The 26,474-nt window shown below is 36.2% G+C and overlaps 1 protein-coding gene across 12 annotated transcripts in view; it reads right to left on the bottom strand.

Moving 5' to 3' along the window:
• Positions 1-19,325, bottom strand: part of LOC131049198 (uncharacterized) — a 31,691-nt gene extending 12,366 nt beyond the window's left edge. Inside the window, exons 1-3 of one of the 12 annotated variants that reach the window (XM_057983233.2) lie at positions 19,180-19,325; positions 18,970-19,084; positions 18,791-18,879 (exon numbers count right to left, since the gene is read on the bottom strand). The gene's annotated coding sequence lies outside the window, so the exon portion shown is untranslated. Of the gene's footprint in view, positions 1-10,691; positions 11,900-18,790 lie in introns of those variants that run through there. The other 11 variants (XM_057983235.2, XM_057983231.2, XM_057983239.2 and 8 more) reach the window with 11 other exon arrangements.
• Positions 19,326-26,474: the final 7,149 nt, after the last annotated feature.

The following is a 26,474-nucleotide window of genomic DNA, read 5'->3' as shown; positions in this document are numbered from 1 at the left end:
GGATAAGCTCTCTATGGTATGATGTGATTTGCTGGAATCACAAGGGGACTTACACTTGATGCCTGAACTTCTGATTTGCTTTGAATATTGCTGGAACACAGGCTCTTACTAGCTTTGACTTGAAAAAAGGAAAAAAGATGAGGGCGAGGAAAAAGATCTAATCCTAACACTAAGAATGTAAGAGCAATGAATGATCTTTGATGAAATTCTAACTAAGTCTTGTTTTGACATCCCAGGACCATCTCCACAAGGTTAGTGCGATCTTCGAAGGAAAGCTTTATGATGTTCAAATCATCACTGCAGGCATAGACACCATCAGGTTGATGCATATCGATGAAGAAGTGAAAATTGAAGTTAAGCTTAAGCTGAATGATTCCAGTTGACTACGCAAGGCAAGTCTGCAATCAACAAACTGCTAGTAGTACGAATATACGAATTTCACCATCAATCAAGCACATTTCTTCCACTCATCTAATAACATGAAATCAAATATGAGAAGTATAAAGACCATGCAAATTGTCGAATCGACCCATAAATTTCACCATTTCTTCAATGAAGTTACAAGTCTTTTACAACAACATCTTGGCAACAATCTTTGCCTTCTCTCTCTACTCTACTTTAATTGCTATTCTATCAACTAGCTAATCACCTTCTAACTACTCTCTATCTATCTTCTAACTGCTTCCAACTATATCTCTTATCTATCCTCTTACAAAATGAAGAGTCGGGGTTTATATAGTGCCCATAATACAATTCGATGGCTGAGATCAATTCGAGATCAATGGCCAAGATTTTACAATGAAATCCCTAATTAGGGTTTGTTACAACCATTACATAACATTTAATGCTCGACCAATGAAATAATTGTATTGCTTGGACACATGTCCTCTCTGGAAAAATCGACCAATGGATAGCCGGGGTAGGTACATCGGAGTTTGTGCCAACTTCCATGAGTTAGGTACATTGAATCTGGACATGCTGAGGTGGACCACACTGACTGGAGAAGTGATGACTAGGATGCCACCTCGTCTGACACTTGTAACTTGGTAAATATTCAACTTGATGTTGTTGAGAAGCTAGCTTTAATTAATTCATCTGGAACTATCTGCTTCTTCAACGAACCCTTGTTCTAACTTCTTGTGTCCTTGATGTGCAGGATGATGATGTACCTCGCCTTGGGATGCTGGATTGGAAGAGGTCGCCCTTATCTTGATGATGCTGGATCGAAGAAGGTTGTCCTTGTTGATGCTAGACTGGAGGAGGTCGCCCTTGATGACGTTAGTCCAAAGAAGGTCATCCTTGTCGATGCTAGGCTGGAGGAGGTCGCCCTTGTCCTTGCTTGATCGTCCTTGATGAGAACCTGCCGACTTGTAGATCCTCCGAGCTTTGGAGTCGCCATCTTGATACCTACACAACATTTCAAAATTAGTAATATATCTTGAAATCTAAAAATTAAACTTTAAAAGGAAGATTCAAGATTTTAATTAGGAAACTTCATGATAAATCTTGAGTTATCATTTCCTAATTAACTACGCAATTTTCAAAACTTGAAGTTCAAAATTCAAAATTTCAACATTGGGACTCGGATGATCTCGCCATACCTCCACTTGAGAATTAACTCTAAAAAAAGATGCAAAAATAAGGTGAATTTGCTAGGCAAAATGTAGATCAAGACTCCCTTTAGCAAAATGCGCCTCCTTTAGTCTTCACAAGCATCAACTCCACCACCTTAAGTCCTCAACACTTAAGGAAAATTTGCTCCAAATAGACCAGCTTTCGCACTTCTTCTTTGCCCTCCAAATTGCACTTGAAATAATGAGTGAATGATTTGAATAATGAACAAACACACCCAAATATATAGAGCGCTCACCATTTTACCTCCCCATAGGCCGACTTGATAAAATAGGCTCCGAAAATAATAAAATTGAAAAAAAAGAAGAGGCCGACTTGATAAAATATATAAAAAAATGATACCTCAAGCGCTCCATCTTTTTTAATTTTAATTTTCAAATGCCTCAATTAATAAGAAAAATTGATTTTCTAAGGCTCAAATTAATTATTAAATACCCATGCACCTTTATTAAATGCCAATTTAAAAAAAAAAAAATTTAAAAATATTTCGAAGTTTTTAGCGAACTTGGCATCTAATGCGATTTGGAGGATATTAACGCCCAAGCATGGTAAAAAATAACGAATGTCAATAACCTCGCTCTAGTCCCTTGGAGAGGGACAGGAGCGCTCTTGCATTTTAAGCCTTGCATTCCTTGCTTTCACGTTCAAAACCTCATCCTTGGCGTCCAAAATGGCATTTTTATTTGGAACCTTGAGTTTAATTCACTTGATCTTTAGAACGAGTGTGGCTTAGAACATTTTCGCCCTGGTCCCTTGGTGAGGGACAGGAGCGATTTTCTACTTTTGTCCTTGATCTTTATCTTTTAAATTGCCAATTCATGTTGTGGGGTAAGCAATGATCCCCATTGTTCATTCTATGCATGCTTAACTCGTTTCCTCAAGGCAAAATAGGCTCTCCCAAGATTTTCGCCCTGGTCCCTTGGAGATGGACAGGAGCGATTTTGCAAATCCAAGCTTATCCGTCCTTTGTTAGGCTTCCAAACTATCTTCAACGGGCTAAAAATGCCTTCTTTCATTCGTTTCAATCACAAAACTTGCTTCGTCCTTGCAAGAAAATTGCACTTTTTAGAAAATCGCTTTGGACCTTCAGCAAGGGACAGGAGCGCCTTTTGTCATCTTGGTATATTTCCTTGCTTGTGGACCACTCAAATTATATTCAATGGACAAAACATGCCCTCCTTGATCTCTTCCAATCATAAAATTGTCCTGATCCTGCAAGAACAGTGCAAATTTGGAAATCAAGCTCCGGTCCTTCAGTGAGGGACAGGAGCGAATTTTGCCCTCTAGGTCAAATCTTTTCACTTTTCATCTCGAAATTCCTTTGCTAGGGAAGATTTCACCTTACTTCATGCTATGAATAAAAGTTAATGTCCAAAAAAGGTCTAAAAATTGTGCATATAAAGAAAAGCGCTCTGGTCCTTCAGTGAGGGACAGGAGCACTTTTGACCTTCTAGGCAAAAACTTCATCATTTCATTGTTTTTAATCAAATCTGGATGCTCTATCACGTTCATTTCGTCCTTCACCATGCCTTTGATGTTCCAATTTGACCAAACAAGGTCAGGAATGACTCAAATAAGCCTTTTCGCCTTGGACCCTTGGTGAGGGACAGGAGCGCTTTGCCTTGGTCCCTTGGAGATGGACAGAAGCGAAATTCGCTCTGGATCCTCAGTGAAGGACAGGAGTGAAATTTGACTTTTTGAACTCTCTATCAGGATAATTTTTATGGAATATAACATTTAAGTATAAGAGCTTATACTTTAAGTTATATTCCATATATACTTTCAGGATGTTTGAGAGTGGTTTCAGACCTCCAAGAGTTATATTGCAAAATCTAGTTTTTTGAGGTTTTTCAGTTTCCAAACTTAGTCAAATTTCAGGATCAGGACATTCCAGACTTAGCCAAATTTCAGGATCAGGACTTTCAGACTTAGCCAAATTTTCAAGATCAGGACTTCACTCCAGCAAGACCTACTATCCTATTGATCTCCCCGACAGCACTCAAAAATGCAAAAGCCAACTGACAAAACCCTAAAAGACCTAAAAAAAAAAAACCCTAAAAAGCAAAAAACAGGGGTCCCCATTTGCAATGGGGCGATGTGTGAAAACGTCATAACACGCTGACATTTTGAATGTTTCTATTTTTGGAAAGTTAGTACTGGCAAGGTCAGTTAGATAAGGCGACAAGGATCAGACGTTCACAAACATTTCTAATTCCGGTAAGTTAGACAACAGACAAAGAAAGCCAAAAATTGATCAAGTGCTAGAAGCCTATGCCTAAAATGGAAAGCTCAAAAATTCGCCAAAATGAGGAAGGCAAGGACAGATGGAAAATTCCATGAATTCATGGCATAGTGGAAATTCCGCCCAAGTATGCAGTTGGGTGCCAAAATGAGGAAGGCAAGGACAAATGGAAAATTCCATGAATCCATGGCATAGTGGAAATTCAGCCCAAGTATGCAATTGGGCGCCAAAATGAGGAAGGCAAGGACAGATGGAAAATTCCATGAATCCCTGGCACTAGCAAAATTCTGCCCAAGTTTGGAATTGGGCGCCAAAATGGGATTCCCAAGGACAAAAGGAAAATCCATGAATCCCTGGCACTGGCAAAATTCCGCCCAAGTCTGGAGTCAGGCGCTAAAATGGAGAAGCCAAGGAGAGGTGGAAAAATCCACGAGTCCATGGACAAAGCGAAAATGCGCCCAAGTCTCGAGTCGAGCGCTGAAATGGAGAAGCCAAGGAGAGGTGGAAAAATCCGCAAGTCCATGGACAAAGCAAAAATGCGCCCAAGTCTAGAGTCAAGCGCTAAAATGAGATTCCCAAGGACAGAAGGAAAATCCATGAATCCTTGGTATGGTGAAAATTTCACCCAAGCTAAAAAATTGAAATTTTGCCTAAGGCATGGAATCCAAGGAGTCAAGGAGGAATAAAAAGCAAAATTCCCCTCAGGCGAATTTTCGAATTTGCTATTTTTAGACACCAGATCTCGACGGAGTATGGAAAATTTTATAGATTCGGAATCGGGATGAAATTCCCCATCCAATGAACCTCGCTCCTAAATTTTAGGAGGATCCCTAAAAAATAGGGATGTTGAAAAGGAGACATGGACAATTCACAAAGTAATGGAAATTCCTTCCTTCAGGACATAATTCCGGGAAAGGTGAAAAATTGACTAAGTGTTGGAAATTCCTTCATGACAGAGTTCCTGAAAAAGGTGAATATTTGGCTAAGTGTTGGAAATTCCTTCCTTCACGACAGAATTCTTGGAAATGTGAAAATTTGGCTAAGTGTTGGAAATTCCTTCCTTTGAGACAAAATTCCAGGAAAGATGAAAATTTGGCTAAGTATTGGAAATTCCTTCCTTTAGGACAAAATTCCAAGCAAGGAAGAAATACACCCAAGGATGAATTGAACATAAAATTTCTAAGGCGAGGAAGGAATCAGGGATGAACTGAACAAGAAATTTCCCCTCCAAGGAAAAATTTGAAAAATCCATTCTCGGGCATCAAATCACATCCAAATTTCAAAAGTTTTACAGATTTGGATTCGTAGGAGAATTTTCTCTCTCCTGGACCGTGGAACCCTAATTTGGAAATTTTCCTAAAACATAGGAAATGTGCAGAATTGATGAAAAACCTTCTTCAAGCAAGGAAAGTTGAGGAGACTTCAAGAAAATTCTTCCTGAATTGAATTTTCCCTCTCCAACAATTCCAGATGTGTAGGAGCGAATATACGACGGCAAAGTCCATTTGCATAGCGAGGATATATTGAACGCATGGCAATATGGTGGCGCATTCATTGCCGGAATATTTGACCAAATGGCAACCTGGTCATTGCATGTTGAATTTATGGCAAATTCCTTTTGCATGCAGCCGCTGCATGTGGAAATGATGGAGCATTTATGACATAATGGGGTGATTTTTGCATGGATGAATATTCAACGCATGTTGGGCGAATTTGAAGGAGGTGGTGCATTTAATGCACAATGGATGCTATTTTGGGTACTTTTGAATTAATTGTATATGGGCATGATGGATTATTAATTGGAGATTCCCACCTTGTTGCATCATGTGTGGAGAATCTTTTAGGGAAAACCCTAATTAGGGTTTGCATGTAATCATGGCTCGAGGCCTATATAAAGGGGTGACCCCCTCATTTGTAAAGGGAGGGAGCTTTGTATGAAATTGTTGCGATAAGTTTTTGAGAAAATAATAGTGAAACATTGTTCTCTGATGGTGTCCAATTGAGTTATTTTTTCAAAACTTGCATGGTTTCACCTTCCTCACTTAGATTAGAAGTAGTAAAGTGCTTTGATTTCAATGGAGAATGTAATGGTGTCTGATGAATTCCACGGTTCATACTTTTTGTATCTTGCTGATTGTAAGTTGCAGTGTAAAGTTAGCCTGAGCCACTAAACTTGTGCTAAGTTCGATTGTGGACAGTCGTTTGGATTGCACCGTTTTGGGTATTCAAATGCACTTTCTCGATTTGAAAATCCTTCAATATCCTTAGAAGATTGCACCGGTTCTTGCGGAGTTGTAGTTGAACTTGGCGAAGCAGAGCTTGGTTTATTTGGAATTTGTCCACCAGAACACTATTCATTGTTATCACTGCCTTTAGGAGTAGATTTAGATCCTTTTGAACCCTTTCCCTTTTCTTTCAATTCATTTTAGACCGTTCAAAGCAACAACATCGCAGAATTTCCATATCCGATGATGGAGTTCCAGCCACAACAAAGAAGTGAAAGAACAATGCAAACGTAAGGCCCCTTGGATTACCAGCAATCACATCAGCCAACTGAGTCACGTCCACGCATTGAAGGAACCTTGGAGTCGATTGTTTGAACTTTTTGCAATCTTAGCATGCAATCGCACTTTGATCAAGAGAGAGTGAAGTGACCGTTAGGCAACTTTATTCTATGTTTGACGTCAACAAGACCAAAGCTGCAATTTGCCCAAGAGATCAGTAGGAGCATAAACATTAGTGAAAAAACACATTTCACCAAAATCCAAGCTAGAAGCAACCACAGAAATAGAAGAGCAACTCAATATCCACAGAGAAACCTTTTGTGGATCCCAAAAACAAGCTACCATGTACCCTAACACACTAATAAGAGCAAAATGAGACCAAATTGTAGGAACTCCGTTTAACAAACCATCCACTGTCAATTTGGTTTCCTGAAAAAAAACAAAATCAGGAGAATGAGTATCACTATCAATCAACTCATGAATAGCCTTTTGTCTAGGGATGCTAATCATACCCCTCACATTCCATGAAATGACAATCAATTATGGGATTGGGAGAAATGGGAGTCAATGGTCTTCACTAACCTAGATTCTACCAATGTTTCACCTTTTCCTAGTCTTTCTTATGTCCCACCTTCGAAGATTTCTCCGATGACCACCTTTTTAGGGGTTTTTGCTGCAGACCTAAGGTGTGAGAAGCTCCATCATTTTTCCCAGGATCTAAAACCTTTTTTACTAGACAAGAGACTAGGTCAGTCAAGGCACTAACATCCCCCATAAATAAAGTCCCACTTGGTTCTAATACATCTAGAATACGAGAAGGTAGATCTGTATCCATTTGTCCATCCTACAAACCCAACAAAGACAAATTTTGACCATCAGTCTCTCTGTCTTCTAACATGACTACTCCCAACAAGCCAACACCAACACCAAAGACCAGCTCAATCAAAATCCCCTCTTCTTGAACCAAGTAATCTAAAGCCTCAAACCGATTAAAGATCCCATCATTTTGCATGTCCTTTAGAGTCCTCTTCAATCCTCTCACCTTGTTGCGAGGCTTGATAGGAATAAATCCCTCCTTGTCCATAACCCCATCAGACAGAGTGGCCTTCCCTTTATCAATCTTAAGAGCAGAATTGGAAAGAAAATTAGCTGCAACAACTATCGTGTTAGATTAAGGACACTTCCTTTGCAAATGCCCATACTCATGACAGATTCAACATCTAAACGGAAGCATCTCAGAATCGAGCTGGTGAAACCAAGAAGAGGATCCAAGGCATATGTCCATAGAATTTGGAAAGGGTTATTTAAATCAATTTCAACACAAATTCGAGCATATGAGATTACCTTCCTATCTTGATTTTGTCAAGCAGAACCAACAAGTTTGCCAAGTAGGAGAGCAATCGAGTGAAGAATGTCACTCCTACAAAACTCAAGCAAAAGCCTAAGAAGACAAACACAAATAGACTCTCGAGGGAAGCTCCTCAACAAAGTTAAACCGCACATGCCAAGGTTTGATGAAGTGCCCAACCTGATTATAGAAATAAGGGCCACCTTTAATAGCCTTATTTCTATCTGGCATGCAAGAAAAAACTACCAAAAAGTAATTATTTGCAGCCATCATTATCTCCATATCTCCTTCAAGGGTTCCAGATTTGTCAGGCCCAAGATTCCAAAACTGGCAAAGGAAGTCGAAGCCCCATAAATTTGCAGATAAGAGCATGATTGCTCAAGAATGTTACATCCTCTGAGGCCATCTCCGGCTGAATCACTAGAACAAGACGATCCTGACATCTCTCCAAACACCCATTCACTTTTTTGATCTTAGGTAAACACTTCAACAATGAAGAACCATCGCCAAACAAAGTTTTTCTCAGATGCTCCATAGCATCTGCATGCAAAGACAAACAAGGGTCGGTGGTATCCATAGCTTCAAAGTTCAACAAATTTCGAGAAGCACATCACTCCGCCATGCCTATCCCAAGACCAAAAGGTCGAAAAACACAAGCCTAAAAATGGGGTTCAACCCACATCAAACCCCCTCCGAGACCATCTCCGTCTGAATCACTAGAACAGGACAATACTGACATCTCTCCAAACACCCATTCACTTTTTTGATCTTGGGTAAACCCTTCGACAATGAAGAACCCTCCCCAAACGAAATTTTGCTCAAATGCTACATAGTATTTGCATGCAAAGAAGAAGAAGGGTCTGCGGTATTCATAGCTTCAGAGGCCAACAAATTCAGAGAAGCACCTCACTTCGCCATGCCCATCCCAAGACCAAAAGGTCAAAAAAAACAAGCCCAAAAATGGGGTTCAACCCAAACCAAACCCCAGGTTGCACACCACTCAAAATAGAAAGAAAGCAAAGGTATTAATCACATCAGTAGAAACCCACAAACGTCCCCTCAACACAGCCAAGAGGGAGGATAAACTTGCAACAAACAGCACCACCAATCTGCAGAAAAACGGCCACAAATCCACTCCACGCAGCTGCAAAACTAAGCCAAACCCCACCCAAACACCAATCGCATCCACAGCCCCAACCAAACTCTCAGATGCAGAGATTTTGCAGCCAGGGTTTCCCCTAGCCCACACAGCCAAAATGCACCAATGCCATCCCCATCTATTCAACATATCAAAAGTGCTTGTTTTTTATTTCCCCTTGTTCAGTTTTTCTTAATTATGCATATGCATGCTTAGTTAATTTCCAACATACGGCCTCATGGTTTTCTTGAGGGGATCTGAATGTCACCCCAACTTATCTAATCCTTAAAAGAATCTTGGACTAGGTTGAGACTCCATTTGAAAGAAAGAAATTTGACTCTCTAGTTGACAGACAGGAACTCAAAATTTTCTTGGCCCTCTAGAGCACAGAAAAATGTGGCGGTTTAGGGCTAACTTTGATTTTATTGGTTTTCTTGTAAAGTGCATATGCTGCTTGCAAGGATGAAAAAATTATTTAGCTTATTTTGAAACCTCAAAACAACATTCATTTATTATTCAGAAAACTGAGTTTACCAACCTGTTAACTGACACACAAATAACTCTATAAAAGAGTGCAGGCCCTTCATCATCTCAAGACTAGAATGTACACCATGCTCCTAATTCTAAGAGAGAAATTATAATCTGTTTACTCTCGAGTCAATGATTAAAACAAAAGGCTCCTGTAAGCACTGGACTACTGCTACAAATCTTGATAGGCATTCCACTGTTTGAGCAATACAGTGATACGTGTTCTTTATCCAGAACATATGAGCGTACTTAAATCTCATGTACTGAAAAATTTACAAGACCTTAAAGGTGATAATAGCCCATTTCTACAAGGCTTATGCAACTTTCTTACAAAAAGCAATCTGCTATGTTTCAGAAACAACAAAATGGTAATTCTATATTTTGTCCATATGTTTGCTCAGATTTACAAGTAGTGGAAGAAAATCTCTCCTGGTTTTAAGATCATTTTTCTTAAACAAGGAAAACCAAAAAAAAAATTATTTATAGAACTACTTGCCATTCCATCCACTCCAAAAAGCAAAAATGGTGCAAAATGGCTCAAGGCTAAATCTGAAGCAAAAAGATAATAAATCAAACAATTTCATAAAATTCATCTAGAGATGCACCTGCTTACATACTCTTGACATTTCATTCTGTTACATCTGGTAGCAAATACACGATATGATAAAAAGACAAGCCCAGAAAGATTTGCTCTATTCCATATTAATTAATAATTTCCAATGTGTGTTATTAAGAGATGTAATTTTTTTGTTAAGAAATTGCAATTTGCAGTTCTGATACAGTCGAATGTCAAAAAATATTGGGTATAATATTCCATAAGATGCCAAAATTTTAGGTTTTATCAAAACTATCAAAAGAAACAAAGGCAAGCTATTGATAAGTTATATTTTATCCACCACTGACACACACAAATTATCCAAATTTCAATGGGATCACAGGTCACTGGTGACTTGGTCAATGTTTCACAACAAACTCAGAATTCCATTCTAATTGAATTATGTTTCATTTAAATGACATGTTGACAAAGAGGGTGTGGCCAAGTGCAAAATATAAGATTTGAATTTATTAATTTAGTGCAATCCACATCTCACAACAGCTTGTTGTCATACAATTTGTCTGCTTTCTAGCTTTTTCCATACACGAGCGCATCAGACAAAGATATGAATTCAATCAATAGGGATGGGTCTCCCAAACCTTTTCCAAAGCACCAAAATTCAAAAACTTACTGCCACTATCCAAAAGCTTTCAAGGCTTTACCAACAAGCCTAGTTTGTATACCTAACAATGAAGGCAGTCAAATATTGATAATAATCAATTGAAAAATATTAAGAATATTTTATGAGTATGCATGTCATAGTGGATTTCTGTCAAATAATTTGTGTGCCTTGCTGAGGCTTCATTTTTGCCTATGTATCTTGTAGGGTAGCCACAAAAGTAAATATCTTCTTAAATTGGTACTAGGAAAGGAAACATGGTTTTAACTCATCCACCACTGCCATGCATAAAACTTTTGTGAGTATATCCCCTTTACATAGCTATAGGGGATGCAACTCGACATGACTAGAAACATAGGAAATGTATCTGATTTGTTCCATGAGCCATTTTTGTCATTTGATGAAATAATTACCATCAACTGATTAGATTAGAACAAGAATATCATCTATATTACTGCCAAATGCAAGCAAATGCAGGAGCTTGGCCAAAATCAGACTTGGATTTAGTGTTTCTATACATATTTGTAAATTGGTTTCTTAAGTTTAGGAAGTTCATTACTACATATTATACATTGTCATTCATGAAGGTTTGAGAAATACTAAATTCATCATCTTATTCAAAATTAGAATCTTCCATTGCTTCCCATCTTCATCTTCATCCTTAAATTGTCACTCTCATTCAAGAAATACTGCACAGAAGCTCAAAGGGCTCTTTGTAATTTGCTTCATGCAGCTAGCTTTGGAAAATCATTGACCATTCAGGTCTAAGAAATGATCCAGCAAATCCATCTCCACTTGGAGAACTTGTCTCACTCTACTGGCACAGTTTTGACATCACTGATACACTTTTTCTGCTCCAGAAAGGGTTCCATATTCCTAACTTTCTGCTGAAAGCTCAGGATATTTTCTGTAAGGGGAGATCACAATATCAGCAACATCATCTATAGTAACGTCCAGGATTTCATCAATCATCTGTTGTTCTTGTGTTCCACTTTTTGGTTCTCTTTTCTTGTCTTCAGGGCTGTCATAGAATTTGGTTTTGTAGCACTTGTTTTTCGCAGATTTGCCACCTCTTGAGCAAGCTTCCTTCCACTCTTCTTAGGCATGCCTTCCTTGTATTTAGATTCAGATTCTTCATCATTTCCAAATTCAAAGTCACTATCACTAAGAAACATTGCTTCCTGTCTTCTCCCATTGCCAGCCATCTTCCTGTTCACACCAGTTTCTCTTTTTGCACTTTTTTCTCTTCATTTTCTTCATCTGGAACAGTTTCCATTTTATCAACAGCATTGACTGACAAATCAACATAAAAGATGAGCATGCTTTTGATCTTGTTGAGAAGGTTCTCTCTGCATTGAGTTTAAGTCCTTAGATGGTAAAATCTTCCTACGACCATGATATTCAACAACTACAAATGGCAAAGAACCTTAGCACTCAGACTAATGTGCAGTTTCTCAGGAAATTTTGAAAGAAGGATGTTCTGCAAGTTCTACGAAAAACCTAAATGTTCTGAATTAACCCACATTGTAAATTCCAACATATCTTGCAGGCTAACATATAATGATTGTTTCTTTTGTAGAGGTTGCTTCAATTGATGAAGGTTAGGGAACTTGTACAACTTGACAATTGAAATTTGATGTTCACACAATAGTCTTATGCCTCAGCACTGCAATGACTTCTGACTTGAGAAAAAACTCAAAAAATTAAAAACCAGTATAAAACATATTTAATTTTGGGAAACAAGAAAATTTATACATGCAAAAGGTTTAATTCAAACATCAAAACAAGTCATGCTCATTTGTATAGACAATCAAATTGTAAAGTACATAATTAGACATGCTAGCAAAGAAACTTAGTGATGGTTTAGGTAATAGCGTCAAGAAAAGAATAGTATGAAAAGGATCAAAGTCTCGAGGGCAAGGATGATGTCATTTTATCAGTTTAATATATCTTGAAGGCACGACTGGATGGTATATCTTCTATCAAATTCACCCAAGCCTTGCACCTAGCCTTCTTTATTGGAGTACACTACATCCAAGATGGCATTTGTTAGTTTTAGCTAGTTCCACATTCATCATCAGTAAATTTGTAAGCATGTAACATGACTCGTGTGGATTTTAACAAAAGTTTCCACTTGAACATCTTGATGATTTTGTTGGAAAGGGTGTTGCACACCTTTAACAATTTTTTTGCTATTTTGTAAAGTGGCAGTTCGTCCCAAAATAGACCACCATGCTTTGGGGGTGCTGTATTTTTCTTGCTAGTAGTCATGTGGGAAATTGGGAATACAGTTAATGTGAGAAGCCCATTAAGGAATTACATTTAATATCAGTGGTCTTGGTTTAGTGAACACATAGCTTAATGGGCTCGTGATTTAATGTGGGTAGCATATTGGGCAAATGCATTTAATATGGGAGGCATGTTGGAGAAATGCATTTAACTATTAAATAGATGTCTTGTAAAAAACATTTAACACAAGGTCACATGAAGACAAGTCATTTGCACTTGGATTGTAGAGAGCATTTGCATTGCCTTGGGCATTGTAGTGACTCTTGATCCTAGAGTCAAACTTGGGCATCTACCTTGGGAGTGTCACTTTGGTGTATTAATTAAAAGTGGCTAGAAAACTTAAGAGGTTTTTCCATTCTTATTGCTTTTTTGCTGATAAATAGAAGGCTTGGGGTGAAGTTTAACATCATCTTGTACATGCTCATTGTGAGTGAAGCTTATAGCCTTATTGTACACACCAAGAAGCTTTAGAGGGTGGGTTTTCGCAAAAATAGTTTATCCAAGGTATATCAATGTCTCTGTCACTTGTGTGCTTGTTCTATTTCTTTTATTCTTGTTATTGATTTAGCATTGTAAAAAATTGTTTCATATTTACCATTTGTGCTCATCCAATTTCACAAATATGCTATCTTTTTAGTCTATCATAAATTTGCTTTTCACTTCAATTTGCTTGCAATCATTTTCAAAGAAAGTAGAGAGTTTAAACAAAACATTGGAGGTGGAGGGAAGGAAAATTCTATCAAAGAATATACAGACCTTATATGAAGGATTGTAGGTGGAGGGAAAGAAAATGCATAGAGAAATAGACTAATAGTAGTTATGGAGAAAGAGATAACTACAATATCCCTTGACAAGAAACATGATCCGTGTGCAGTACATTTGACTATCTCCAAGTCAGTATATATCTTACCTTCTTTCTAAAAGGTGTATTTCTCCCATTATTATGAACCATAACACTTGTTTATCCTTAAAGCACAAGACTATGTACTTTATATTTTTTACTAGCAGATGGTTAAGCACACCAAATCTACATTTCCTCTTACAAAGTAGGAAAAACAAAATAATCTATAGCTACATGGCTAATGGAAAGTCATGGTAAATTTTGTTTTCTTGAACAACTTGCATATTACTGTTTGTTTTATGTAAGAAAATAAATAGCAAGAGATTAGGGCTTTATCTAGTATACTAGAATTAAGTCATGATGTATGAATAGATTTAAATTCCAAAATTCAAGAATTAAAAATGCCTAGAAGAAGACAATCAATCAGACCCACCAAACCTAAACAGCAATTGCCTTGGTGTTGAAACAACACTAGTGTAGCAGGATTTTATCTCACCAGCGAACAGATTGATGGGTATTTGCCAATGGAGGATGGGCTGCTTACACATATGGAATTCTTCGAGATTAATTAAAACGTGTCTTGTGGGATTGCTTATCAAACCTTCATGAATGACAAAGTTTTTTCAGTTTCATATGAGCAACAATAGGTTTTGGCCATTCCCATCAGTGGTGCTCTCCATGCCCAAATTGCAGTCTTTGGAATCTAGTTCGATGAGCTTGAGTAGTCCCTAATGCAGAAGCTATTTGATAATCATCTGTATGGCATATTTCAAAAACAGCATGTTTGAACTTGAAAATTTTTCCAAACTTCGAAATTTCCTTGAGATTATTTTGTTTTCTAACAATAATCTTACAGGATTCCTACCTCCTAGCTCAGGTCAAATGGCTTCCCAGAATGAAATAATCCTCATGAAGCCTTCCTATTATTTGCTATTGGAAAACTAGAGCATTTAACAATATTTAGCATTAGCTTTAATAAGATAGTTGGGTCTCTACCAGATGGCATCAGAGAGATAGTTGGCTTGAACAATTGGATATTTCTCACAATAAACTATATTGAACAATCATAGAGAGTCTTCATACAGAAATTAATATGGAAATCTTGCACTTACCTACCATTTATTGAGTTCAAGGGAACCTAATTAACTGTCCCTCCCTTTCAAAGAATCTATCTTCCTTGATGCAAGAAATTGTATCAGTTGCAGGCCTTCTCAGAGATCATTCATGCAAATCACTGCAATCATTTCCCAATCCATGGGTCACAATGCCTCTAACTTATGTAATCTGGTCAAGCCAGATCCACACCCACCTTCTTCATTCTGCCCCACCATCCCCCTTACCATTGATGGACAACAAAAAATTGAAGGAGACACTAAACTATGTATGTTGAAGGCTTGTAATTTTTTATTCAAATATGGCATTCACTGAGGTATTAAGTGAAGACATAATTAGATGTAAAAAAATTCAGATTTGAGTCCAAAAAAAGAGGTAGAAAGAGAAAGGGGTATAAAATATGTCACAAAAAAATGGATGAATCAACTTCAGATATCTGCTTAAAAAGGGGGCGTTGAGCTTATTAGAATATTAATCGGAAAGGTGTATAGGGAGGGCATGTTAAACTTAGAATATTGGCAAGCGGAAATAGAAATCAGGGTATTAATGAATTTCCTATGACTGAACATGATATGCCAAAGGTTTGCGTAATGAATCCCCTGTACCAGTACTAGAGACTGAGAATTTGCAAATTTGACTAGAAGGATTGAATTATGTAGTGCTTCAATCAAAGATTCAAAGTTGTCAGTCTAGAAGTTTCATTGGGTCGGTACCAAGAACCTCCACAATGGCTTGCTGATCAAGCAACGGCAGTGCCATGTTCCTCAGGAAACTGTAAAATATCTTGGGATACCTTTTGCTCTCAGCCCTTTGTTTAAGGAGATGTGGAACTAGATTTTGCCAAAAATAAATAAAATTTTAAATTTTAAACAAACATAGCAAGGGCACTTGATATATTTAGTAGGCAAATTCCAAGTTTGTTCAATAGTTATTTCTTCATTTAGCATTCACCATGCATCCTTTTGGTTATTTCCGGTGGTCATTCTTATTAAATGTAAAAAACTGTTATAGACTATCTTTTGTCTGGTGCCAGGAGAGTAAATAACCAATATGGAGTTGGATGGAACATTTGTAATAGGCCTGTATAGATGGCTGTTCTAAAGCTAAAAGACCTGAGGCTTCAAGCCTAAACAAATTGCATTAAGTGTTAAGTGGATTCAAATATCAGGATATGTAAGTAAACCATGGAAGATTCCTCTAAGGAATGCTATACAAAGAGGATCACAAAAAAGAAAGCAAACCTAGATGGGGTTGAGTGTAACTGATACAACATTTAGGTCATTTACAGAAGTGACTGAGGGTATTCCAGGTTCCTATATTCAGGGCTATTTGGAAAACATGGCTAGTAGTTAAAGATGCCATTGTTCTTGCAAGTAGAGAATAACAACATAATCATTCTGGTCAGCCTGGTGGAATTTGACATATAAGAACATTTTGCTAGCACATCTGAGAGGTTATTCTGCCCTCCACTGGTCTAAAAAGGAACTCGCAGCTTTAGAAATTTACTCAATGTAGGATACAAGCTACATGATACTTAAAAAAGTCTTCTATATTATGGGGTCTCCCAAGTATAGCCCATCCTAGGATAGGCACAAAGTACTAGCTAGACTTGCTGTGAATGTGCAAAGGGGCTCCATTTCTTCAAACTGTTACAAAGGACCTCTACACTACACTGCTTAGATAAATAGATTGACAATCTAAATTGAACTAAATTTGGGAAATCTAGATGGGCAATCAAAATTGAATTTTGGAGATTCAATTCCATACGAGCCTCCTGTCTAGAACCTTAAAAAATGCTTTAAATGGATGATAATGAAGACCAAACTAGCTGCATCAGAGAACTTGAAAAGTCTGGAATGCAGTGCAAAACCATCTACAATGTAGTAATGCAAAAAAAATATAACATTTCTTCTTTGTTTGTCACAATGCTAGGCTACTGGAATCCTATGCTAAAAGGATAGGATGCGTTATTCAAAAGAAAAATCACATGGATTGATATTTGGACTGGCTCCCTTATTGATGTTAAACAGCAACAATCTAATTCATTGAATACTCTATGGTTAGTTGTCTCTAAAAATGTCCTTTTGTTTTTTTATGGAGAAAATGGAATAAGTGTGTGTTTCAAAACAAGGACACCAAACCTACTGACTTCACTCATGGAATCATTCCCTACCTCACGGTTTTGCAGGACCACAGAGTTGAATATGCAGCAGCAGGGCCTAAGGAAGCTCCTCAGAACAGGACTCTACAAAGAGGGTAAATCTAACAAATCGGTTGCTAGGATTCTAAGATCTTCATGATCACCTTTTGATAGAGGACAGTGGTGACATTTGGGGTAGATTGCATTCTGCAGAAAAAAAAAGTGGCATTGAATACATTGGTGCTAGAAAAGATAGAACATCACATCTGACAGGAAGGTGATAAAAGAGATGATAATTTCAGAAGAGGGGCCTTGTTGGTACTATTCATTCATCTGAATCCTCAGATGAAACCCACTTCCTCGAGTCCATGATACCTTCCAGAGGAAAAAGGGCTGATTATTAAGGTTGTTATTGTTTATACAAAAGCACTTGAAAGAGTGTTGTCTAAAAGAAGGTTGATAAACTTGAGGATAAACAAGCAAGAATTCACTCCAAATGTAATAATCGACACTCAAGATTACCATAACATTTACGAGCTGGGATAGGTGGAAAGGGTGAACAGAAGTGCCAAGAATGAGTGGCTAAAAAGATTGACAATGTGTATCTTGCCGGTCCTTATAAAAAATTACCACTGCGTAGACCACCTGAAAACACAACCCTGTGCATTTTTTATGGGAATAGGAGTCCTCACATGCATTTACAGAATATGTTTGCATTTATGGGAATAGGAACAGAATATTTTTTTAAGAATAGAAGATAAATTACAAGAACCAGCTGTTGGCAAATGGCATCACTGACCAAGAAAATTATCTAAGGGGAACAGATCTGCCTAACTTAGTAACTCTCAACTTGGCTGAATATAAGAATGATACTACTGTTAATGCTGACCACCCTCCTCCTGCTCCTCCACCCGAAGACTTCTTCCAAATCAAGAATAAAAGGCCTTAAAAGTTCAAGAGAATCGAAAAGTGACTCTTTAAGAATGTGCCCTTCAGCAGTGTAGACTGAAAGCTTTTTATTAATTCTTGCTTCTAAGTAGGCTTTTAGAAGCTGATATTTTGGCCATTAGTATATCAATTTATTCTGTATCATTTAGAGCTGATTGTGACGTGCATGTTATCAAGCTTGCGTAAATTTTGTAATTTTGTAATAAAATGATAAATTGAAGATCTGGCAGCCTAACACTTTGGCCATGCCAACATTGAAAAACTCCACCTCCATAAAAAATAAATTTCCCAAACTCGCTTTGGTTATCTTGATTTAAAATGCAATTGCATCTGTTGATTATGCCTAATATCATTAAATGTGTTTCAGCTTCTACTTGATTTAAGCTCAGTACTTTCCAGATTTCTTGTTCCAAACAAGACCACCGTATAAGATCCAAAGAGCACATGTAGCAAAAAAACAGAAAAAAAAATAAAATATACCTGCATTTAGTACAGTGAGCCAAATCCAAACAGGTAAAGGGTGGCCATAAAACAAACAACAAAAAACATTGCATTTGGTACGGGAGGCCATGCAGAGTACCCCAAAAGTATGACCTCTTTCCAAATCTGAACTGTAAATACAGAAACCCCACTGCTAAATCTATGCAGATATGTATTCATTCGATTTCTTCCAAGCACTTCAATTGCAACAACCATTGCTTTATTTTAACTTTATTAATCAAAACAAGGGTCTTTACAGTCACAATCTACTCTCTCAACCATTGCCCCCAAACGAAAATTAAAATAACCAGAATTTTCAAATAATAAAGTAAAACCCAAAAATCAAAATACAAATTGGGTATCGAAGGCTTACTAATTACTTTTGCTTGCCCAAATGAAAAGAGGGGCTTGTGGGTGTCACTTCAACACCTTTCCTGCGGAGCTGTCGCTGCCTATATTCCACTGTAAACATAACCAGACAGAATACACAATCAAGTCAGTACGAGGTTCTGAAGGGCCTTAAGCTTCGAGATTGGCAGGATAATACTCAACCAAATTGCTCAGCAACAACATAAACTCAACCAGTCCAAATCTCTGAAGGGCTCTTTTGACGTTCCCTGTTATTGCTTTTACTTCAAAATCCAGTGCAAAACTATTTATACAACGCCTACAAAAAAATTAAAAAAGGAAAATCAGATAGTCCATGTGAATTAAAGCATTAGGGGCTATTGGAGAAGAAGTGAGCCTAGTGAAGATGTAAACCATGTGCCCCACGTTAGTCGTATCTGCTTATTATTGAGCGAATTGGTAATGTAAAAGATTGTTTATGAGCAAGGAGACAATTCTATATTTGGACCTCCACACCGGACTGAGGCCCCCACTCGCCTAAGATCCCTTGCGTGAATAAGAATGTTTTGTATCAGATTTTTTGGGGGTTTTTGAAAGTTTAAGTGGTTTTTAACAAACTAAACTCCCCACGAAGCGACCAAATATGCACTGAAACACTTTTTTTGGCATTGAGTGGATCTCATTAGCCAAACTTGCCGTTACATGGCGTACACCTATGTTGAGTTAACAAACACTCAATTATTTTTTTTTTAAATGGTGGAAAGAAATATATTAAAAAATATAAAAAAAAAGATTTAATAATTTTGAGATTTTGAAATGACAAGTCATTATTAAGTTAAAAAGAAGGGAATTTCAATAAGGTTTGTTATTATCATGAATTTTATAGAATCTAGGATAATTCGCATTATCATATTCATCAAAGAGTGAAATCTTGTACTTTTTTGTAATTTGGGTATTATGAATACATTGAAAAAATTAAGAGGATTTATTAGAAGATACTTAGTGATCTTAATCTTCAGAATAAAAATATTTGTATAGCTATTTCTATAAGACTTTATTCTTTAGAAATATGAGCAAAGGAGATAGCCTTAAAATTGAAAAAGAGAGAGGATTTGTTACTATAATGGTAAAAATTAGGTTTTCCACCATTAAATGTAGTAAAACTACTAATATTGCTTAAAGACCATCACATTAGGGAAAGATAGCAATTAGATAGATCTAAATCCAATAGATCTAGATTGTGATTTGATTTTAGGGATTTAAGTGTGCCTTTGCTTTCCCTTGGGTTGAATTGATTTGTTGAAAATGTTGAAATTAGGGCAAACGAGCTGAAATTAAAGTAAAAATGCATGAACAGTGAGCTAGAGTCATTGAATCGAGCCACAAACCTGGATCTAAGGATTGTAAGAGTATTCAAACTTGATCCTAGAAGGAGCTCATGATTTGTCGGAATCAAGTCACAAACCTGGATCTGAGGATTGTAAGAGTATTCAGACCTGTTCCTAAAAGGAGCTCCTGATTTGTCGAGACCGAGATGGTGATCACTCTAGTCCTTCGTACGTTTCGCACCCCAATGGGGGATTAATTTGTCACTGTAAATAAAGCCAATTCTAAAGATCACTTCTCTGTACCTATTCATATGCACACTAGAGAAGGGAAATAGATTGGGAATAGGGGTTTGCCTAAGTCAAACCTCGGTTTAGGAATTAACCTTGAATGAAATATTGCAAATGCTAAAATAAATAATGGAAAGATATACCTTAGATCTGCAATGACTAATAATGATGTTTTGCTTGTTAAATGTAATCACATATGTTGTATGAAATGGCATGAACATTACAAAAATCTAATCACACACACATGCTTGCATATAAACGATGTAATTTGCTCCACAATGATTGAATGAAGGAAACGCAGCCTTGGAGATCTCTACAAATGCTTGATGATGAAACACTTCAATGCTTGATTGCTTGAATATAGAGACTTAGAATGCTTCGCTTGAAATGAAAATCAACTCAATGTTCTACAAAATATACTATGTTTTTTATTCATGTGTTAATCTCGACAAGAAGGTTATGATACAATACAAACTTTTGTTCTTCTAATAAAGATCGACAACTCTAAATCTATAATCAGTCCAACAACATTCATCTACAAATAAAATAACATTATTATACAATCTCCTGATATGCCTCTAATATATTGGCCAAGGATATTTGAGAGGTCACAAATGGTTTTGCATTAACCAAGTCTTGATGCAGCTAGTCCAGGTTGAACACATGCACCCCTCTCAAAGAATAAATCCTCCCAAAAGAGAATATAACTCCTAAGTCAAAGAATCCACCAACCAAACTTAGGTGCTATGATTTAGTCCATTAAATACCTCTTACAATATGCAACTGCATATTATATATAGCCATCAAAAATGTTCCACCTAATCTCTTTTGCAACCCCCTATGTCAATGCTCTTACATGTGTTAAGAATCTCTTACACATGCAATAATATATTACCGAATGGCATAGTGTCTCTTGTAGATTCCTTCAAAGGTGGCACTCAATTCCAATCAGTCCCAAATATTCTAATAGGTTACAATGACTAAATAATTATAATGTTATAAGGATTTGCAAGCTATACAACACCTTGTCCTAACTCATGTATGAAGAAAAGGTGTCTTATATTTTGTTGTGTTTACAAATTTGATTTTAAATATTATGGAGTTTTTATAAAAAAAATTATCAATAACAGATAGTATTATATTAATATTAAAAAAGTTCATACATTAACTTATCAGAAATAGCCAAAATCAGGGATCAATCCCTAACACTATCTGAAGAAAATCAATCCTGCCACATATACCATCTAGTACCCTAAGCTACCCACATATAGAGATTATATTGCTACAATTCACTACCCCTCCACCCAAAATTTGGATTTTAGCCATTTTTTCAAACTACAAATTTAAACATTCCAATTCTACAACAAAAAAAAAATATAGCAAAAACTATAGACAATCTATATTGTCATCTTCTTTTTACTACGATCATTGACCCAGTATTCCTCTGAAGAAAATTTGGTCTTATTTGCCTCATCCTTTTACTTTGTTTTCTGTGCCATTTGCACCTCCACCTCCTTCTCACAAATGTAGTCTTTCAGAGCCTCCCTACCCACTTGTGCCTCCTCTATTTTGGTCTCTCGATTTGCTTCATCGTTCCAAAGAACAACTTGGGTCTGAACTCTACGTCGGTCCCTTCTTACATGATCCCTTCTCCAAATGGACACCTCAAGCCTTTTCCCACCATAACCCGCGCCATCAAAGAGGTCAAGCCACACAAGGAGTAGTTTGGAACACAAGCTTTTTCCACCTAAATCACCTCCTTCTTTGTACCAAACATCAACCTCCATGCAATTGTCATGAAAATCATGCCCACATTCATTTTGTAATAAAATTTCAATTGCAAATACTCTTCTCCCAGCAACACCTCCATGATCTACAAAAAAAGGGGTCATCAAATTTGAAAATGCCCCCCAACATTTTTTTGGACACCATTCCAAAAAGACATGAGTAGTTATTTGATAAAATAAGCGAAAAATGTGCTTCCAAGACTGCTAGTCATGCACTATTTGAGCTCCCTCATGTCACTAACTAAAGCTTTCTTTGCACACCTCAACCTTGGAAAAGCCAAAACATTTCCCTCCTTTGTATTTAAATGGTTCCACATTGTATATGGTGAAAATGGATAACAATAATAACAATATTGAAAGGCTAAATGAATTCAACCACCAAACCCTAGCCTAACAATGAACAAAGATCCACCATAACATATGAAGATTACCTAAGACAATGCAAATAATTCAAAATCACAAAGATTATACCATCACATGTCCAATAGGGTTTTGATCTCCATTCTTCCTATCTCCATTGATCTTGCTTGATATATTTGCTCTCAGATTTTATATGCACAAGAGCTCAACAAAGAACGGAATGTGGTTGCAAGTAGGATCGTAGTGTAGCCAAGTACTCCAAAATCAGTCATTAGTCATTAGGGTTTGACAATGAAGGAAGCATCTCCTTAAATAGAAGACACAATAAGAAATGGAGGGTTAAGATTGAGAGGTGTAAAAAGAGAGGTCGGCTAGGATTAGAGGGTAGGTAGAAGAAATACCAAAATAATGAAAGAGGTAGGTAGTGTAGGAATTAAGAGATGAATGACATGTGTCATGTGTAGAAAAAGCTAATGAATTAATTAAATAAATAAAGATTTATTTAATTAATAGAAGAAGTAGGATAATTAAATAAATAAAAATATTTATTTAATTTAGGAAAAGGATAATTTAAATAAATAAATGTATTTATTTAAATGAGAAATAAGGCTGGAAGAGGATAAATGAATTAATTAAATAAATAAAGATTTATTTAATTAATAGAAGAATTAGGCTTAGATAATTAAATAAATAAAATATTTATTTAATTAGACATGACAATTTTAGGTGTCTACACACATAACCCCGTGTCAAATCAACAGTAATGATCTTTAATTTCTCCTCCTGTCAATAATGTATGATACAACCAAATCATCATTTTGAGTTCAAGCCACTCGTGCCACCTCCAACTCAAATATTATCACTTCACCACATAGTTAAATAAAGAGAAAATGACAATGAAAAAGTTTCAAGCACATTTATAGCACTGCATCTGTCGATACACATCATACACCCAAATGATGAAAAAGATCATGGGCAATACATGATCTACCAGCTCAAAATTGCTCCATTAGACCATTAGAAGCACATGCTTGCTAGGGCCATCCAACCACCTCACACTTTGGACATTATAATCGCATCCCTAATTTGATAACTAATTAGCTTCATCATTTCCTTCCCTTCAAACATGTGAGATTTAAAAATATTGAAACTTTTTAAGTATTCATCCAAAATATAAATGATTTTATTTATTCTCCAACAATGAGAGACTCCTTCAGTAATAGCCTTTGTAACTAATTTTGAATCTCCCTCCAAACGTAACTTAGTGATTGAAATTTTGCCTATTAGAGAGACAACAAGCAAAGCAGCTTGTGCCTCTGCTTCATTATTGGTACCCTCTTGTACTCACTTTGCTCCCCTTGCCAAAACAACTCCATCATTTCTTGCAATGCAACCCACTCCCAAGACTCCCGGATTCCCCCTTGAAGCTCCATCAAAATTGATTTTTATCCAACCCAACTTTGGTTTTTCCCATACCACTCTACCCTTTGCATCATAAGCAGGATTAATCCTACTAGGCCCATTAAAGGGCCTTATAAATAATATTTTAATTTAATTGTATTATAATAAAAAAATTAAATTAAAGCTAGGGCTAATAGATTGCTATAATAATAGACTTTTCACACAACTGTTAATTTCTAATTCTATACTTGTGTGAAGGTGAAATGTACATATCTAGCACTCTCCTCTCTTCGTTTTGGACTCACTTTAATCATTTTGTTGTGAATAAAATGACTACCATACAAGTGGTGTACATCTACAAAAAAATCAACACATGACATGAGTCTTAACTAGACCTAATTCCATACATCCCAAGGATTTGGATATGATCTATATTCTTCTCATTCCTTATCCTAGGCTAAATCTACAATTACAATTTTGAACTTGATGAACAAAATTACAACTATGAATTTCACCTCCAAAATTTGCATTCAAATTTAATTTTGGTCCATGTCAACCCATGTCCAACTACTAGTTACTTGCTAATTTAAATGCAAAATATTTTATATATAATTCTAGGGTGTTGTATAAAAGGGAAAAGCCTAATTCATACGAATCATCTAGGAACTCATCTAAGAAACATTAAGGAATCATATTGTGTCATCATTATACAAACCCATAGTACATTATACATTAGCATCTACATAGTACATCATTCCATCAACATCTACATCAATAAAGACATGTAAAGAATTTGTATGGCTATTTGAAGCATATTTGAACTTGTCAAATATGTCAACCCAATCCAATTATTTGATCAAAGCAAAAGGAAGGGAGCAAGTCACCTCCTACACCTCACATGTAACAAATGTTATTGGTGTTTATTCACATTGTTGTGTTCAATCATTGGAAGCAAACAAACTTCTAATAGAATTTGATCACATATTCAAATCTACAAGAAAAAATTAGACTTATAAAAAAATTTAAAACAACAAATATAAAAATCATATATCCACAACTATAAAACAAATTCAAGCAAAACAAAAAATCATATAACACAAATATATTACTAAAAATATAAACAAATTAAAAAAATATTTATAACAAAATATTCTTCACTAATTTTTAAAACTAAAGCTATCATTTTAATCTTATATATTTACAAAGATATATAATACTTATATCTTAATTTTAATTCTAAAAGCATCTATTTATCATTGTTTTTTTTAAATTAAAAAAGTAGCGGAAACTAGGGCGTTGACCCTTTACATAGTAAGAACTATCAACGATACCATAACAACACTAGAAACAACACTTAAACAAAACTAAAGGCAGTCTTTTGAAAATAAAAAACCATCAAAGAGTTTAACAACAAAACACAGGAAATAACCCCAACCAAAGCAATTTAGGACTAGAAAAAAGACCTATGGGGTCGGCTTTTAGACCCCAATCATATCAATGACTTTGTTACAGTCATCATACAAGAATTTGTAAAGCTTCCTGGCCACAACCTTACCAGCTTCACCCATCGCAGTACGCTCCCTCGGGAGGGAGAGAGTCAACATCGAGCTGTGCGAAACCTGTAGGTAGAACTTGTTTATGCTAACCATTTGCTTGTCACGAACATCCAACCTATGCTTGATCTCCATGATCTCCCCTTAGAGAGCCTTGGCCTCCAAGATTGGACCCAAATTATCAATTTGGTTCAAAAGCTCCCAAACTTCATTGCTCGTGTGTTGTATTTGTTCCATGGTAGGGTTCCCCTTAGGAACCCCTCCACCTAATTGTGCAAACTCACATCCCCACTTTTCTCTTTGTTAATCAATCACTTTAGGGGTAATTTTTTTCAACCAGAAAAATCAATGACACTTGTATCTCATTGTCAAAATTGAGGATTGTAATTTATTCTCTCCATTGAATGATAGATTTTTGCCTAAAACCAAAAAAGAAAGAATGATATATTCAACCCTTTTTTTTTAATTCATCAACTTTCTTATTTACTTCTTGACATTAGGGGATAAGATAAGCACGTTAAAGAATTTAAAAAAATGTTCTTTCATATTGTAGAATGTGCAGATTGTCACTAGGTGGAAGCTATACAATATGGCATATGGATGATCTTAAAGTAGAAGTTAATTTATATACTATTTTATTTAATAAGTTTTAGATGATAAGGAATGTAAATGTTTAAAAAAGTTTAAAATTGGTTTATGGAATTTTGAATTGGTAGTTTTGATTTTTAAATGATTGATTTTATAAGTTTGTAGTGAAGAAGAATAATCAAAGTTTAAATTTTAAACAATCAATCCTCTATTAATAAGGTAGTAAGTATCTTTATTCTTGAAATTATTATGAAGATGATCAATTGTTTGTATATGTTACAGGCATCAATTGTTGACATTTGTAATCAGAAAGCTTAGGTTTTATGTAGTGAGAGAATCGATCACATATTTAGAATGATATACATGTAAAAATTATCATGTGATTGTATTTTTTTAAATATTTT

This window comes from Cryptomeria japonica, chromosome 5 (assembly GCF_030272615.1).
Source record: "Cryptomeria japonica chromosome 5, Sugi_1.0, whole genome shotgun sequence".
Classification (NCBI taxonomy): domain Eukaryota; kingdom Viridiplantae; phylum Streptophyta; class Pinopsida; order Cupressales; family Cupressaceae; genus Cryptomeria; species Cryptomeria japonica.
The sequence above is the reverse complement of the archived record's forward strand: the minus strand, read 5'-3'. Positions and strand labels throughout refer to the sequence as shown.